This window comes from Callorhinus ursinus, unplaced genomic scaffold (assembly GCF_003265705.2).
Source record: "Callorhinus ursinus isolate GAN/ISIS: 27379988/994484 unplaced genomic scaffold, GSC_fseal_2.0 scaffold3, whole genome shotgun sequence".
Classification (NCBI taxonomy): domain Eukaryota; kingdom Metazoa; phylum Chordata; class Mammalia; order Carnivora; family Otariidae; genus Callorhinus; species Callorhinus ursinus.
Genome location: NW_027397065.1, coordinates 42,006,641 through 42,025,219, shown reverse-complemented (window position 1 = coordinate 42,025,219; position 18,579 = coordinate 42,006,641). Strand labels below are relative to the sequence as shown.

The 18,579-nt window shown below is 35.6% G+C and overlaps 1 protein-coding gene across 2 annotated transcripts in view; it reads right to left on the bottom strand.

Moving 5' to 3' along the window:
• The window catches only part of ATP10B (ATPase phospholipid transporting 10B (putative)), a 275,419-nt gene extending 257,101 nt beyond the window's left edge, over window positions 1-18,318 (bottom strand). For both annotated transcript variants that reach the window (XM_025867091.2, XM_073890325.1), the window contains exon 1: window positions 18,099-18,318. The gene's annotated coding sequence lies outside the window, so the exon portion shown is untranslated. The remainder of the gene's footprint in view (window positions 1-18,098) is intronic.
• Window positions 18,319-18,579: the final 261 nt, after the last annotated feature.

Below are 18,579 nucleotides of genomic sequence, written 5' to 3'. Positions count from 1 at the left end.
ATCACGACCTGAGCCGAAGGCAGTCGCTTAACCAACTGAGCCACCCAGGCACCCAATAGTAGGGAACTTTAACACCTCACTTACAGCAATGGACAGATCATCTAAGCAGAAGATTAATAAGGAAACAATGGCTTTGAATGATATAGTGGACCAGATGGACTTAACAGGTATCTTTAGAACATTTCATCCTAAAGCAGCAACATACACATTCTTGCACATGGAACATTGTCCAGAAGAGGTCACATATGGGGTCAGAAATCAATCCTCAACAGGCATAAAAAGATTGGGATCATACCGTGCATATTTTCAGGCTACCATGCTATGAAACTGGAAGCCAACCACAAGAAAAATTTGGAAAGATGTCATACACATGGAGGTTAAAGAACATCCTACTAAAGAATGAATGGGTTAACCAGGAAAAGAAGTATTTAAAAAATACATGGAAGCAAATGAAAATGAAAGCACGACAGCCCAAAACCCGAGGATGCAGCAAAAGCAGTCTTAAAAGGGAAGTATACTATAGTACAGGCCTACCTCAAGAAGCAAGAAAAGTCAAATCTACAACCTAACCTTACACTTAAAGGAGCTAGAAATGAAATAGCAAATAAAGCCTGAAGTCAGTAGAAGAAGGGAAATAATAAAGAGTAGAGCAGAAATAAATGATGTAGAAACAAACAACCAGTAGAACAGATTAATGAAACTAAGAGCTGGTTCTTTGAAAGAATTGATAAAATTGATAAGTCCCTAGCCAGACTTATCAAAAAGAAAAGAGAAAGGATCCAAGTAGATAAAATCATGAATGAGAGAGGACAGATCACAACCAACACCACAGAAATATAAACAATTATAAGAGAATACTATGAAAAATTATATGCCAACAGATTGGGCAACCTGGAAGAAGTGGGCAAATTCCTAGAAACTTAGAGACTACCAAAACTGAAATGGGAAGAAATAGAAAATTTGAATATACCCATAACCAGCAAAGAAATTGAATCAGTAATCAAAAATCTCTGAACAAACAAAAGTCCTGGGATGGATGGCTTCATAAGCGAATTCTATCAGACACGTAAAGAAGAGTTAATACCTAGTCTTCTCAAACTGTTCCAAAAAAATAGAAATGGAAAGAAAACTTCCAAACTCATTCTCTGAAACCAACATTACCTTGATTCCAAAACCAGACAAAGACCCACTAAAAAGGAGAAGTACAGGCCAATATCCATGATGAACATGGATGTAAAAATTTTCAACAAAATACTAGCAAACTGAATTCGACAGTAAGTACATTAAAAGAATTACTCAACATGATCAAGTGGGATTTACTTGTGGTCTGTAGGGGAGGTTCAATATTTGCAAATCAATCAATGTAATTCACCATATTAATAAAATAAAGGATAAGAACCAAATGATCCTGTCAATAGATGCAGAAAAAGCATTTGACAAAACATAGCATTCTTTCCTGATAAACCCTCAACAAAGTAGGAAGAGATGGAACATAACTTAACATCATAAAAGCCATATATGGAAGGCCCACAGCTAATATCATCCTTAATGGGGAAAAACTGAGAGCCTTTCCCTTATGGTCAGGACCAAGACAAAGATGTCCACTCTCACTGTTATTTAACGTAGTACTGGAAGTCTTAGCCTCAGCAATCAGACAACAAAAAGAATTAACAGGCATCCAAATTGGCAAGGAAGAAGTCAAACTTTCACTATTTGCAGATGACATGATACTCTATGTAGAAAACCTGACAGACTCCACCCAAAAATTGCTAGAATTCATACATGAATTCAGCAAAGTTGCAAGATATAAAACCAATATGCAGAAATCTGTTGCATTTCTATACACCAATAATGAAGCAGCAGAATAAGAAATCAAGGAATCAATCCTATTTGCAATTGCACACAAACCAATAATATACCTAGGAATAAATCTAACTAAAGAAGTAAAAGATCTATATTCTGAAAACTATAGAACACTTATGAAAGAAATTGAAGAGGACACAAAGAAATAGAAAAGCATTCCATGCTCATGGTTTGGAAGAACATTGTTAAAATGTCTATACTAACCCAAAGCAATCTACACAATTAATGCAATCCCCATCAAAATACCACCAGCATTTTCACAGAGCTAGAACAAATAATCCTAAAATTTGTACAGAACCACAAAAGACCCAGAATAACCAAAGCAATTCTGAAAAAAGAAAAACATCATGATTCTGAACCTCAAACTATGTTACAAAGCTGTAGTCATCAAGACAGTATGGTACTGGCACAAAAACAGACACATAGATCAATGGAACAGAAGAGAGAACCCAGAAATGGACCTTCAGCTCTATGGCCAACTAATCTTCAACAAAGCAGGAAAGAATATCTAATGGAAAAAAAACAGTCTCTTCAACAAATGGTGTTGGGAAAACTGGGTAGCTATATGCCAAAGAATGAAACTGGACCACTTTCTTATACCATATACAAAAATAAATTCAAAATGGTTGAAATACCTTAATGTGAGACAAGAAACCATCAAAACTCTAGAGAACACAGCCAGCAATGTCTTTGACCTTGGCCAAACAACTTCTTACTAGACATGTCACCACAGGCAAGGAAAACCAAAACAAAAATGAATTATTGGTAGTTCATCAAGATAAAAAGCTTCTGCACAGCAAAAGAAAGTCAATACAACTAAAAGGTAGCCTATAGAATGGGAAAAGATATTTGAAAGTTACATATCTGATAAAGGGTTAGTATCCAAAATCTATAAAGAACTTATCAAACTCAACACCCAAAAAACAAATAACCCAATTAAGAAATGGTAAGAAGACAAGAATAGACCTTTTCCAAAAAAGACAACCAGATGGCTAACAGACACTTGAAAAGATGCTCAACATCCCCCATCATCAGAGAAATACAAACCAAAACCACAGTGAGACACCATCTCATACCTGTCAGGATGGCTAAAATTAATAACACAAGAAACAACAGGTGTTGGTGAGGATGCAGAGAAAGGGGGAACCCTCTTGCCCTGTTGGTGGGAATGAAAACTGGTGCAGGCACTCTGGAGAACAGTATGGAGGTTCCTTAAAACATTAAAAGTAGAAGTACCCTACAATCCAGCAATTGCACTACTAGGTATTTACCCAAAGGATACAGAAATACAGATTTGAAGGAATACATGCACCCTGATGTTTATAGCAGAATTATCAACAATAGCCAAACTATGGAGAGAACCCAAATGTCCATCGACTGATGAATGGATAAAGAAAATGTGATATGTATATTAAATGGAATATTACTTAGCCATAAAAAATAATGACATCTTGCCATTTGCAACAACATGGATAGAACTAGAGTGTATTATGCTAAGTGAAATAAGTCAGTCAGAGAAAAACAAATACCATATGATCTCACTCATGTGGAATTTAAGAAAGAAAACAGATGACCATTTGGGAAGGGGAGGAAAGAAAAAAAAGGAGAGAGGGAAACAAGCCATAAGAGACTTAACATTAGAGAACAAACTGAGGGTTGATGGAGGGAGGTGGGTGGGGGGATGGGCTAAATGGGTGATGGGTATTAAGGAGGGCACTTGTTATGATGAGCACTGTACGTAAGTGATAAATTCTACTCCAGAAACCAATATTTCACTGTATATTAACTACCTAAAATTTAAATTAAAAAAAAAGGATTATACACTGTGACGAAGTGGTATTTATTCCAGGGATGCAAGAATGGCTTAAAATCCACACACACACACAAAAATCAATCAATTAATTTATTAAGAAATTCACATGATCATTTCAGCAGATGCAGGAAAAACATTTGACAAAATTCCTTATCTATTCATGATAATCACTTTTAACAAAGTTGTATAGAGGGAACATATTTCAACAAAAGAAAGGACTTATACAAGAAGCACACAGCTAACATAACACACACACACAAAAAGAAGCACACAGCTAACAACATACCCAAGAGTGAAAAACTGAATATTCTAAAAGCTTTCAGCTTTTCCTCTAAAGTCAGGAAAAGGACAAGGATGCCCACTACCACCACTTTTATTCAATATAGTTTTGGAAATTATAGCCAGATCAATTAGGCAAGAGAAAGAAATAAAAGTCATCCAAATTGGAAAGAAGTAAAATTGTCTCTATTGGCAGATGACATTTTACATATAGAAAACCCTAAAGACTCCATTAAAATAACTGTTAGAATAAACAAATTCAGTAAAGTTACAGGATTACACAATTTACAAAAAGCAGCTTTGATTCTATACACTAACAATGAACTATCAAAAAGAGAATATAAGAAAACAATCCCATTTATAATTGCATCAAATTGCAAAATACTTAGGAATAAATTTAACTAAGAAGTGAAAGATCTGTACACTGAAATCTGTAAGACATTGATGAAAGAAATTGAAGAAGATACAAATAAATGAGAAGATATCCTCTGTTCACAGGCTGGAAGAATTAATATTGTTGGGCCATCTACAGATTCAATGCCATCTCTATCAAAATTCCAGTGGCAATCTTCACAGAAATAAAACAAATAATCCTAAAATTTGAATGGAATCACAATAGGCTTCATAGAAGCTGAACCAATCTTAAGCAAGAATAACAACGCTAGGGACATCACACTTTCTGACTTCAAACCAAATTAAAAGGCTTTCATAATCAAATCAGTATGGTACTGACATAAAAACAAACATATCAGTGGAACTAAATAGAAAGCCCAGACACAAACCTATGCATATACAATCAATTAATTTATGACAAGGAGCAAAGAAGATATGATATATAATTTATCTTTGAAAAATAGTGCTGGGAAAACTGGACAATCACATGCAAAAGAATGAAAGTGGATCCCTGCCTTATACCATATGCAAATATTAACTCAAAGACTTGAACATGAGACCTGAAACCATAAAACCCCTAGAAGAAATCATAGGCGTTAAGCTCCTTGACATCAATCTTGGCAATAACTTTTGGATTTGACACTAAAAGCAAAGGCAACAAAAGAAAAAACAACTGAAACTACATCAAACTAAAAAGCTCTGCATAGCAAAAGAAACCACCTATAAGATGAAAGGCAACCTATGGAATGTGAGAAAATATTTGCAAATCATATGTCGTAATGGGGGTTACTACATAAAACCATAAAGATCTTATACAACTCAACAGCAAAAAACAAAAACCAAACTGATTTTAAAATAGGCAGAGGATCTGAATAAATATTTATCCAGAGAAGACATACAGATGGTCACAACAGGTACATGGAAAGGAGCTCAACTTTATAATTATCAGAAAAACACAAATTAAAATCATAGTAAGATATCATCACACCTATTAGGATGAGTATCATCAAAAAGACAAGAGATAATGAATGTTGGTGAGGATGTGGAGAAAAGGAAACCTCATTCACTGTTGGTAGGAATGTGAATTGGTGCAACCACTATGGAAGACAGTATAGAGGTTCCTCAAATAATTAAAAATAGAACTGCCATATGATCCAGCAATCCCATTTCTGTGGGATTCAAGGGAAATAAAAACAGGCTATCAAAGAAATAGCTGCACTCCTATGTTCATTGCAGCATTACTCACAATAGCCAATATATGGAAACAACCTAAGTACCTATCAACAGATGAATAAAGATGTGGTATATACACAATGGACTATTATTCAGCAATGAGAAAAAATGAAATCTTGCCATTTGTGACAAACATGGAGAGACCTTGAGGACATATGCTAACTGAAATAATCCAGACAGAGAAATACCAACACTGCAGGGTATAACTTATTTGGGAAATCTAAAAAAAGAAAAAAAAAAGTCAAATTCATAGAAACAGACAGTAGAGAAGTGGTTACCAGAACCTAAAAGTTGGGGAAAATAAGGAGAGTTTTGGTAAAGAATATAAACTTTTTAACTATTGGATAAAGTCTGACATTCTAAAGTATAAATTGGTGGCTACAGTTGATAACATTGCATTGTATAATTGAATTTTACTAAGAAAGTAGAATTTAAATGTCCTCACCTAAGTGTGTGTGTGTGTGTGTGTGTGTGTGTGTGTGTATACGCATGCAGCACACACCTGTGGTCATTAATGTGTTAATCAGCCAAATGGGAGGATTACTCTCACAACATTCAGGGATATGTTGTTTTACTGTGCTTCCCTTTATTGCATTTCCTACCTGCTTCAGAGATAACGAGGGGCATTTTTTGTTTGTTTGATTTAATAAATTCAAGGTTTATGACAACCCTGGGTAGAGCAAAGTCTATTAGCAGCATTTTTCCAATAGCATTTGCTCATGTTGTGTCTTTGTGTCATATTTTGGTAATTCTTCCAATATTTCAAATTTTTTCATAATTATTATATTTGTTGCAGTTATCTGTGGTCAGTTCTGACTTTTCCCTGAGACACAACAATATTGAAATTAGGACAATTAATGACTCTATAATGGCCTCTAAGTGTTCAAATGAAAGGAAGAGTGACATGTCTCTCACTTTAAATCAAAAGCTAGAAATGATTAAGCTCAGTGAAGAAGGCATGTTGAAAACTGAGATACATCTAGACCAGGCCTCTTGCACCAAACAGGCAGTTGTGAATGCAAAGGAAAAGTTCTTGAAGGAAATTAATAATGTTACTCTTGTGAACACACAAAGGGTAAGAAAGTGCAATAGCCTTATTGCTGATACAGAGAAAATTTTAGTGATCTGGATAGAAGATCAAACCAGCCACAACATTCCCGTAAGTCAAATCCTAATACAGAGCAAGGTCCTAATTGTCTTCCATTTTATGAATGCTGAGAGAGGTGTGGAAGCTGCAGAAGTTTGAAGCTAGCAGAGGTTGGTTCATGACGTTTAAGGAAAGAAGGTGTCTCCGTAACATAAAAGTCAAGGTGAAGGAGCAAGCGCTGATATAGAAGCTGCAGCAAGTTATCTAGTAGACGTATCTAAGATAATTAATTATTTTATTTATTTTTATTTTTTAAGATAATTAATGAAGGTGGCTGCACTAAACAACAGATTTCAATGTAGACAAAACATGCTTCTGTTGGAAGAAGATGTCATTTAGGACTTCATAGCTAGAAAGGAGAAGTCAATGCATGGCTCTAAAGCTTCAAAGGAAAGATTGATTCTCTTCTTAGGGACTAATGTGGCTAGTGACTTTATGCTGAATCCAATGCTGAAAATCCATTCTGAAAATCTTAGGGCCCTTGAGAGTTATGCTAGATCTACTTTGCCTGTGCACTATATTTAGAACAACAAAGTCTCGATGACAATTCATCTGTTTACAACATGGTTAACTGAAATATTTTAAGCCTCCTGTTGAGACCTACTGCTCAGAAAAAAAAGATTCCTTTCAAAATGTTGCTGCTCACTGACAATGTACCTGGTCATCCAAGAGCTCTGATGGAGTTGTGCAACAAGATGAATGTTGTTTTCATGCTTGCTAACACAACATCCATTCTGTAGCCCACAGATCAAGGAGTAATTTTGACTTCCAAGTCTTAATACTTGAGAAATATATAAAGTCTGTAGCTGCCATATATAGTAATTTCTCTGATGGATCTGGTTATGGTGAATTGAAAACCTTCTGGAAAATATCCATCATCTTAGGTATCATGAAGAATATTCATGATACATGAGAAGAGGTCAAAATACCAACATGAACAGGAGTTTGGAAGCAGTTGATTCCAACGCTCATAGATGACTTGGAGGGGTTCAAGACTTCAGTGGAAGCTGTAACTGCAGATATGGTAGAAATAACAAGAGAACTAGAATTAGAAGTGGAGCCTGAAGATGTGACTGAATTGAAGCAATCTCCTGATAAAACTTGAATGGATGAAGAGTTGTTTCTTATAGATGAGCAAAAAAAGTGTTTTTTTTTGAAATGGAATCTATCCCTGGTGAAGATGTGAAGACTGTTGAAAGGACAACAAATAATTTAGAATATATACATAAACTTAGATGATAAAGCAGCAGCAGGCTTTGAGATTGATTCCAATTTTGAAAGAAGTTCTACTGTGGTAAAATGCTATTGAACAGAAACATATGCTACAGAGAAATTATTTGTGAAAGGTAGAGTCAATCAATGTTTTAGATTTCTTAAAATCTATTTTAAGAAAATGCCATATACACCCATCCTTCAGTAACCACCACCCCAATCAGTTGGCAGCCATCAACACTGAGGCAAGAAACTCCACCAGCAGAAAGATTATGACTACCTGAAAGCTCAAATGATGGTTTGCATTTTTTAGCAAAATATTTTTAAAATTAGGCATGTACTTTTTTTAGACACATTATTGCACACTTAATAGGCTACTGTATAGTGTACACATAACTCTTATATGTATTAGGAAACAAACAGAAATGGATTTCCATAGAGCAAAAATTTCCAAATTTTCTCAGGTTCCCTTAATGTCTCAGGAATTTTTTCATAATGTTGCTACACCAAAAGAAATACCTAACAGTTCTGATTATTGAGTAGGTATCTCCCAGCAACTTAATAAATATTTATGTCCTAACAACTTAGAAGCTATGCTTAAAAAGTACACAATTAAAAGAAAAAAAAACCTAACATTTTTATTTCATTCTTAAATAGCCACAATAACCTACAAATGGGATGTGTGTGCCTACTGGGCACTGCACAGCTTCTGAAAGTTTAGAATCAGATTAGGTACTGCCACCCTCATTTTTTCTTCCACGTTGACTTTTGCATGTATTTACTTTTAATCAGAGCTGCCCTTAAAATTTGCAAAACGATGACACATAAAAAGAAACATGGTACAATCTAATGTTGAAATTGTGAACTACCATAAGCTATTACTTTGTCCAGTTTCTGACATATTATTACTTTTTCTCTAAAATTTAAAAATATCTGACAGTGTCCTGTGATGCTTTGGGCACAGTTTGGGAACCATGATTTTTGAATCACATTGAACAAAAACAGACACAAGGGAATCCATCAGTGTGATTCCATTTGCATAAGATTTAGAGAACAGGCATATATGCTTTTTTCAACCTTAAGGAGAAAAAACTAAGGCCAAGAAGTTAGCAACATTACTAAGTAAAAAACCCAGCATTCAGGCCCCTGAATTTGCTATCTAGGTCTTATGGTCAGGTCTCCCTTTTAAACTCTTGGGGGGAGGCAGAAGGATCTCAGCATAATTTTAGAACTGAAAGAGACCTTGGTGATCATGTAGTCCACATTCCTCATTCTACCAAGTAAGAGCTGAAAGCCCAGAGACAAAGGAGTGTCCAAATTCACAGTGGGTAAGTGGCAAATACCAGGCTTGATCCCATGGCTATAGTTCTCATTCTAGTTTGCCTGTCTTCCATGTTTATTAAGTTGTTTTTTGCATCCTTCTAGAACCCCATTAGAACCACTGCCCCTCATCTAAACCTCTGCCTATGGACAATACTCAATAAACGTCATTATGGGGACTGAACAATGATGGACTATCCTCTCAGACATGGCAGCCAGCAGTGATCACCATTTCAGGGTTCTGACAGCCCACCCAGGCCTAAAGACGTCTTTTTAATTTTTTATCTTTTATTTTATTTTTTCCTAAAGTAGTCTTTTAAAATAAACTTTACTAGTTGCTTTTTTCCCATTATGAAGGTAATACATACTCATTATAGCAGATGTGGAAAATACTTAAGAGTAGAAGAAAAATATTTTTTTATGACCCAAGTAAAACTCCTATTAATACACTGATAGTTTTCTAGCTTTTCGCCATGCTTAGTTCATATACAATGTGTTTTAGTCCAACATATTACAAATACAATTGGGGTTTCTACTTTACTACATAACTTTTTTTATTTTTATTTTTCACTCATGTCTCCCCCTCATCCCTGGCAACCATCCGTTATCTGTATCTAGGAGTTTGTTTTTGTTTTGTTTAGGTTTCACATATAAGAGGGGTCATATGTTGTCTTTTTCTAACTTGTTTCACTTAGCATAATGCCCATGAGGTCCACCCATGTTTTTGCAAATGTCAAGATTTCATTTTTTATGGCTAAATAATATTCCATTGTGTGTGTGTGTGTGTGTGTGTATAAACTACAATTCTTTATCCAATTTTATGGCTGTCCAATATTTATGACTAAATAATATTCTATTGTGTATATATATATCTACAAAGAACTATACATACACTGTGTGCGTATATATATATATACACATACATACATATATACACACACAGAACTACAGTTCTTTATCCAGTGTGTGTTTGTGTGTACGTATGTGTGTGTGTCTGTATATATATAGATATAATCTATATCTATATATATCTCACAATTTCTTTATCCGTTCATCCATCAATGGATGCTTAGTTTTTCCCCATATTTGGCTATTGTGAATAATGCAATAAATGGCTATTGTAAATAATAAATAAACGCAAAAAATGCTGCACTGACCATGGAGGTGCATATATCTTTCCAAGGTAGTGTTTTATTTTCTTTGGGTAAATACTCAGAAATGGAATTGCTACATTATATGGTAGTTTTATTTTTAATTTTTGAGGCAACTCCATACTGTTTTCCATAGTGACTACACCAGTTTACATTCCCACCAACTGCACAGGGGTTCTCTTTTCTCCACATCCTTGTCAAAACTTGTTATTTCTTATCTTTTTGATAAAAGTCACTCTAACAGGTATGAGGTACTATCTCTAGCTGTATTTTGCATTTTTCTGATGATTAATGATGTGGAGCATTTTTTCATGTATTATTGCCCATCTGTATGTCTTCTTTGGAAAAATGTCTATTCAAATCTTCTGCACATTTTTAAATCAGAATGTTTTTTGCTATTGAGTTGTGAGGTCTTTATATAGGTATTAGCCCCTTGCCAAATAATATGATTTGCAAATATTTTCTCCCATTTAGCAGGTTGCCTTTTAATTTTGATTGTTTCCTTTGCTGTGCAGAAACTTTTAGTTTGATGTATTCTCACTTGTTTTTTATTTTGTTGCTTTTGCTTTTGGTGTCAAATTCAAAAAAAATATTGCCAAGACCTAGGTCAAGGAGCTTAACCTGCCTATGTTTTCTTCTTTCTAACCCATTCTGAGTTAATTTTTGTGAATGGTAAGATAGTGGTCAGTTTTATTTTGCTTGTGGCTGTCCAGTTTTCCCAACATCACTTATTGAAGAGATTGTCTTTTCCTCATTATATATTCTTTTCTTTTTCATAAATTGATCATATATGCATGGGCTTATTTCTAAGCTCTCTATTCTGTTCAATGATCTATGTATATGTTCTTATGTCAATATCATACTGTTTTAATTACTCTAGCTTTATAATATAGTTTGAAATCATGAAGCATGATGTCTCTAGCTTTATTCTTCTAAGATTGCTTTTGCTATTTGGATCTCCTGTGATACCAATTCTAGGATTATTTGTTCTGTTACTGTGAAAAATGACATGGGAAATTTGACAGGGATTGCATTGAATCTGTAGATTGCTTTGAATAGGTATGGACACTTCAGCAATATTCTTATAATCCATGAGCATGGAATATCTATTTATATCTTCTTTAATTTCTTTCATTAATCTCTTATAGTTTTCAATATACAGGTCTTTCACTTCTTTGGTTAAATTTATTTCTAGATATTTTCTTTTTGATGTAGTTATAAGTAGGATTGAAGAACACACGGATTTAATCCTTGGTATTAGAAATCAGGATGGTGGTTACATTTGTGAAGATGAAGAGGGCAATGATTGAGGAAGGGGCACATCAGAACCTTCCAGAAAGCTAAAAAAAATTTCTAATTTTGATCATGTGGTGGTTTCTTGAACTACATAGAACTACATACATTTGTGTGTTCATTTTATTATAATTCATCAATCCTTTGATGCAGATTAGTCTCAAGATTAGCCCATTGTTTTTGTGTGAGTTATATATACATAAATAAGAGGTATTTAGTAAAGTAAAAACATTCTAAACAACAAAATATAGGAAATTATACCTTAGGGGTGAAACCCCTCTGATACCCAAGCCAAATTAAATACTTTTTCATTAGTTTTCTGTTAGAGCCTTATCTATTATCCTACAATTATGTACTTATTTGCTGGCATCTCTGGCTGGACTGTGAGCTTCTGGAGAACAGGGGCCATGCCTCAATTAACCCTAATTCCTTAGTGCTTCAAACACAACATGGAAGGAGTTTAACTATTTTTAAATTAAAAAAAATTAAATATAAATGTACTAACAGACAGTGGAACACACTGCTTTCTTTTCTCTAATCAAATGCCCTGAGTGATATTTCTATCACACATCTGTGGCCTTTCTTTTTATAATTCCTTATGTTTTTAAATAATCATCTGTAATCTCCAAAGAATACATTTTTTAAAGGGAAGGGAATGAACACACACACACAATTTTTCTTTAAGAATGTATTTATATATCACAGAGTTCTAATGCTACTCAAAGTATAGTTCATGAACCAGTGCCTGTGCATGGTTTATTAATGGTTTACAAGTTAAAGAAATTAATATGTGTTTAGAAATGGGTACGATTTGACTCTACTACAATATCTAAACATGTGTATAGTAAACTCACCTTGTGTATGACATGAACTATGTACTAGTCATTCATGATAGAACTAGTTATTAAATATGAATTAGATCAAAAAAAGTCTCTCTCTTTTTTAAAAGATTTTATCTGTTTATTTGAGAGGGAGACTGAGCACGCACAGAGAGAGAGTGAGAGGGAGAAGCAGATTCCCTGCTGAGCAGAGAGCCTGATGCAGGGCTGGATCCCAGGACCCTGAGATCATGACCTGACCTGAAGGCAGACGCTTAACTGACTGAGCCACCCAGGCGCCCCCAAAAAGGTCATTTTTCATAGTTTTAAAAGCTCTGCCATTGAATATTAGAGCTAGAGAAGACAAACACCATTATTTTACAAGTGGGGAAACCGAGACCTAGAGTTTACCCAGATCCTAATTTTCACGCTAGTGGTCTTTACACTATAATGCAACCTATATTCCTTATATTAACAAGTTTCAAAGATAAAATCAGTATCATTGCTAGGATTATTAGCCACAACAACTGTGGCTACTATAAATCCATATTTAATGTTTATAAGGTAGAACATGAAATTGCTATTTTTATATGAAGAAATGGTCAAGTATCTGTAATTTCACACGGCTCATTTATGAGTTGAAATGTTAGGAATAATATCAAGTGTTTTTAAAGCCTTAAAGAAGAGGCAACTGGAGCCAGACTACATAATGTCTGGCGAATTAATTTCTCTCTAGGGTCTGTTCCCATTTCCATAACCTGGAACTAATAACCTAGGCTCAGATTTATGGAGTCTTAAATGATCCTAGCCCTTAGAATGACACCTGGCAGGTAGTAAGTGCTCAGTGACTATTAGTTGTTCTAATTATTTCCATCATTAACTCTCAGAACAGTCTTGTGAGGTAGGAACGTTTTATTCTTAGTTTATAGATGTGGAGACCAGAGCTTAAAGAGATAGTGAGATAACTTGAAACTTTGTCCATCTGACTTCAAGCACATTCCCTGTACCTCACATAGTAATTTTCAATTAATTGACAGTTGAATTGGGTCAAATAGTCCCACTGGGGTGTTTCATCAGAATCGCCAATATTGGAGAGCATCTATCTTCTGGGACTCCTTAATAGTCAGTTATATAAAAAACAGTGCAAGCTATTTTACATTGTGATTGAGAGAAACTAAGTTCACCACTTTTTTGTTTTTAGGTCCAATTGATGAGAATGCTATAAGCAATAAACAAGCTGATGGTTATCACCTGTGATTTCATAACAGTTCCAGCTTGTATTGTACCCTTAAGTATTTCTTTCACCTGCCAAAGGACGCCCCAAACTCCAACAGCACCATCCTCTGGAATGCTGAGAAAGGAAAACTCAATGTGGCACCTGCTAACTAGACCCTGTGCTGTTAAACTTGGTCAGCATTTTGTACAAGAGCAAAAAAAACACTGCCGACTCTTTCTCCTTAAATAGAATACATAGTCAAGAAATTCCCTTGAGGAGCAACAAGATCCGATTGAATTTTTCAGAATTTTCTATTATTCTATCAAGTTCACTTGACAGCAAAGGACAAGCTGCCTTTCAAATGCTATAAGTGAATGCATCAGCAATTCAGAAGGAAAAACGTGAGTTATTAAGTAGGAACAAGTCTCTCTGAATATATTTACACCAACTCATGGAAACCACTGTCCTCAGAAACCTCCATGACAATCTATTTTCTAGTCTCGCTATTGCTTTAAGGTTGACAGATGATAATAAAATACAATGAAATTACCTTTGAGCTCTGAAATGTACATCAGCTCACACATTCCTCACAGCTTTTTATTTTTCCAACACAGCTCATTCACTTTCAATATTATTCCCAAGCACTCAAGGTTTATGTCTGGGGAATATAGCTACTTATGCCTATTTCATGTTTGCATAAGGGTAGGGAATACAGATTTTATTATATATGTTTATATACACACACATAGACACAACATACATGTATATACATATTAGTTAAGAGCTAGAAGGGGCTTTTGAGATCAAGTCTCCTTTTGTTGACTTACAAGTGAGGTCTCAGAAGCCCCAAAAGAAATGGTATCTTGGAGGCCACACAGCAAACTGACTAAAGCTTGAGAAAATAAGAATGTGGCAAGAGAATAAGAATGTGGCAAGTACCAAGTACCTGAGGATTACAGCCAGTATTTCTCATACATAAATTCTTATACCACTTCTACGATGTTAGTATCATCATTCTTGTTTGATGATGAGAAAATTGAGGCTAGGAAAAGTAGTACAGACAATATTGTCTCTACTATGCCAGCATTTCTCCGAATGCATTCACTCTGGCATCACTGATTTTTGCCATATCCATACACTAGCTATATTGTTTTCTTAACCTTTTCCTTAAATTGACTAGTTATTTTTTTAAGATTTATTTATTTTATTTTGAGAGAGAGAAAGAGCATGAGCAGGAAGGGCAGAGGGAGAGGGAGAGAATCTCAAGCAGACTCTGGACTGAGCCCCAACTGGGGCTTAATCTCATCACCCTGAGATCACAACCTGAGCAGAACCCAAGAGACAGCCACTTAACCGACTTTGCCACAAGGGGCCCCTTGGCTAAACACATATAAAAAAACACTTTTTATCACAATTAAATGTAAAACAAATACAGTGGGCCATAAATTGAAGGTATCCATAAAAGTAAATAGAAAGAAACAAATTATCACTGAATTTTAGTTAGATTCTGCCACTCCCTAAAGACACAGGATTTGTATCCTACTCTCTTTGTTGAAAAAGATTAGCAATGGTTAGAGAGGTATTAGAGGCCTATAAACATCAAACTGAGACTTAAAGATTGAAAGAGAATCAAGATAGGGAAATTTTCACTACTTGAAAGTCACGTTGTCCTATCTCGGATCATTCTGAGTCCTGCCCTGGTACCTCCTCCTCACTTTGAGAAACACTGTAGCACCTGGGCTGATTCTCCAGGTTATGGTTCTTTAACTCTAGTAAGCATCAGTATTATCCCGGGAGCTTGTTAAAAGCAGATTTTTAAGTCTTCCCCAGGGTTTCTGATTCAGCATGTCCCTAGTTGGGCCCAAGAATTTGCATTTCTAATAAGTTCCTAAGTAAAGCTGATGCAGCTGGCCCAGGAACCACATTACCAGAACCACTGCTCTGAGTCATAATTGGGGAGGAAGAGGTTGAGAACATGTCGCCATTAAGTTCGCTGGTGATTGATGGGATTTGGAATTTTTATTTAATGAAATGGGTGAGACGAAGAAACACTCAATGTATTCTTGTGGTCCTGCGTTGTTTCTTCAATCCAATGAGTTCAGATTGATACTACACCACAACAGAGCAGCCTGTAACACCCTTGGCTAAGGGGTCAGAGTACCTCCTCTTCAATAATACAGTTTGTAGGCTGCTAACTATCTACAAGGCTCTCTGCACTGGTCATAACAGCCCATGATCATTAACACCAAAAGCAGAAAATGAGATTCTTCTTCTCTCCTCTAGATGTTAGAGAACATTTAAAAAATGCCATGACAGTTACCATTCTTTCGTATGGTTCTAATTAATAGCAATAACCAATAATTGTTAAGTGCCTCTATAAGCCAATCACTGTGTGTACCAGGTGATTACACAGAAACACTGTTTCAATGTGAGGATGTGAAAATTTAGGTAACTTGTCTGAGATCACACAGTTACTAAGCAGAAGATCAGAGATTCAATTCTAAGTTCAATTCAATGCCTATTTTTTTTCTAAGCCACACCACTGCTATTGTCACTACCCAATTACCAATCTCTTAATAGAAGCATATTTTATAGGGACCTAAATTTTGAGAAGGAAAAAGCACTCCATAAGCTTGAAAGTTTTAGAAGGAAATTTTAAAATGATGTCACTACAACAGGAGATATCAGTGATATTTAATCAGCAATGAAGATAGAGCTCACTCAGTTCAAATCAGGATTGAAGAATGTCTGGCTAAATTTTACTTTTAGGAGAGTGGGTAAGTGTGTAGAATGAATCTCAGAAATCTGAACTGTTTTAACTGAGTCAGGAAGGAGATTTTTATTTCCTCCTGATACGGCAGGGGCTCTTTGGAGAACTGGTGTGGTAGAAGAGATAACAATAGATTGCAAGCCATGAGCCTTGGACTCTGGTCGTTATTTTGTCTTAGTAATGGAGACTTCATTTCTCTGGGTCCCAGTTTCACCATCTGTACACCAGGCAGCTGGGCTAAGCTCCCTTCCTGGCTCTGACTTTAAGAATGGCAGATTCCTTCACCTGGATTTATTAGCACCATATGCCTCAAAATGATAATACCCATCTTTCCGTATAAGGAGAATATGGTTTGATTGCAAACTCAGCATGTGACTTTCAACCTTCAGTCTTTCAAGAACCTATTTATCTACCATATGTGAGGTTACCCTGTTATATTCTTTGGCAAATACGTGGTGACAACTGGAGGCGAGATCCTGAACTCTTCAAGGTAGAAAAATACAACTGATATCCATATAAACAGAATTTAAAAAATGAATTATCTGATAAATTTTTAAAAAGTCATCAATGGCAATGAAATTACAAATTCAGAAGGTGTTATTAGGAGTAATTATAGTAACATCTAGAAAGAAAACATCTGTGATTTGCTTGATTAATGGCTTAACGGAACAGTGCATCTGTTAAAAGAATAACATTCCTAGCACTGTTGACTATACGTCTGCAATATCTGGAAACAGAGAAAGGCTTATGCGAGAAGAATGGAGTAGGGTGCCAGATTGGCTACTGAAGGTCTGGTTCTTCCCCAGAATTTCAATTCCTCTCTGACTATCTTGACCTGAGTTGTGTAGCAATTTAAGAGGACAAATGAATTCCACCAGGTATATGAACTCTGGCAGGCTAAAGAACTAGTTGCTCAGAGTTAAAAAATTTACTTTTCACCTGTGATTGGAGAGGTTTTACCCCATGTCACAGTAGGATTATACTAAAGGTATTCCTCACCGGCCTGCCTGCATACATGGGGCTTTTTCTGGAGAGAATAGTTTATACTCAGGGAGTAAAAATAGTTTTCTTTAAATATCAGTTTTTTCCTTTGAACTCAAAGGAGAGTCAAAATTCCCACCTATAGTTGAAAGCCACCACAATGCTTTGGAGTTTATCAAAATGAAATTAGGAAGGCATGTAATAATCTCACTCTCTTCTTCTAAGCTGTAGTTTCTTTCTGCTTTGAGAACAACACACTAACTCCATCTACTTCCTCAGGCTGTGTTGGATGAATGCAAGATATATTATTTATATACATGTTACATATATGTTATTTACAAAACGTGTGTAGGTACATTCAGGCAGCACACTCTTGCATAAGAAAGTAGCATTTGCCATCAGCTTTTCCTGATGAAATCAGTTAAAGAAAAATGCAACATTCTGTTACAAAAGGGATGTGGATCTTTACCCAGCAAGCCAAATGACATATCAAATGCACTATGAAGAAAAGTAGGTATATCCTGGGCCTGATTCAAAATTTAGGATTAGTGATCATAAGAGGTAATCATTCCGCCATTATATGGAAAGGGTCAGGTCACTTTTACTTACCCCAGAAAAGCTGATGATCCTCCTGAGCAGGCTGCATTAGAAGCTATGGAAAATAGGACTTGAAAGTAGCACTATTTCTCTTGTACAGCTTGGCTAGAATATCATTTATCTTTCCCAAGGCATTTTTCATTTCTCTGATTATATCTGATAGTGTCAAGACAAGGCATTAAACTAACACTGTCTTGGAAACTCAGAGAAGAAGACGGCCTGGCAAATAACAACTGTGGCCCATAAAGGAAATGGGAAAAATAAGCTGCCTCACTAGGGCCACAAGAGAAGGAAAATAGCAGGACTGTGAGTGTGGGCCCCAGGCCCAGAACAGTGAAGGCAGTGTTCTTGGCTTGGCTGCACATTTACACAGCACCATCACTGTTAGACATGGGTCTTGCATAAATTTCTACTTTCTGTGAATCAATGATCCAGCAATATCAAAATTCGTAAGTGATTTTATTCTCTATACCTGGCACAAGAATGACTTTGT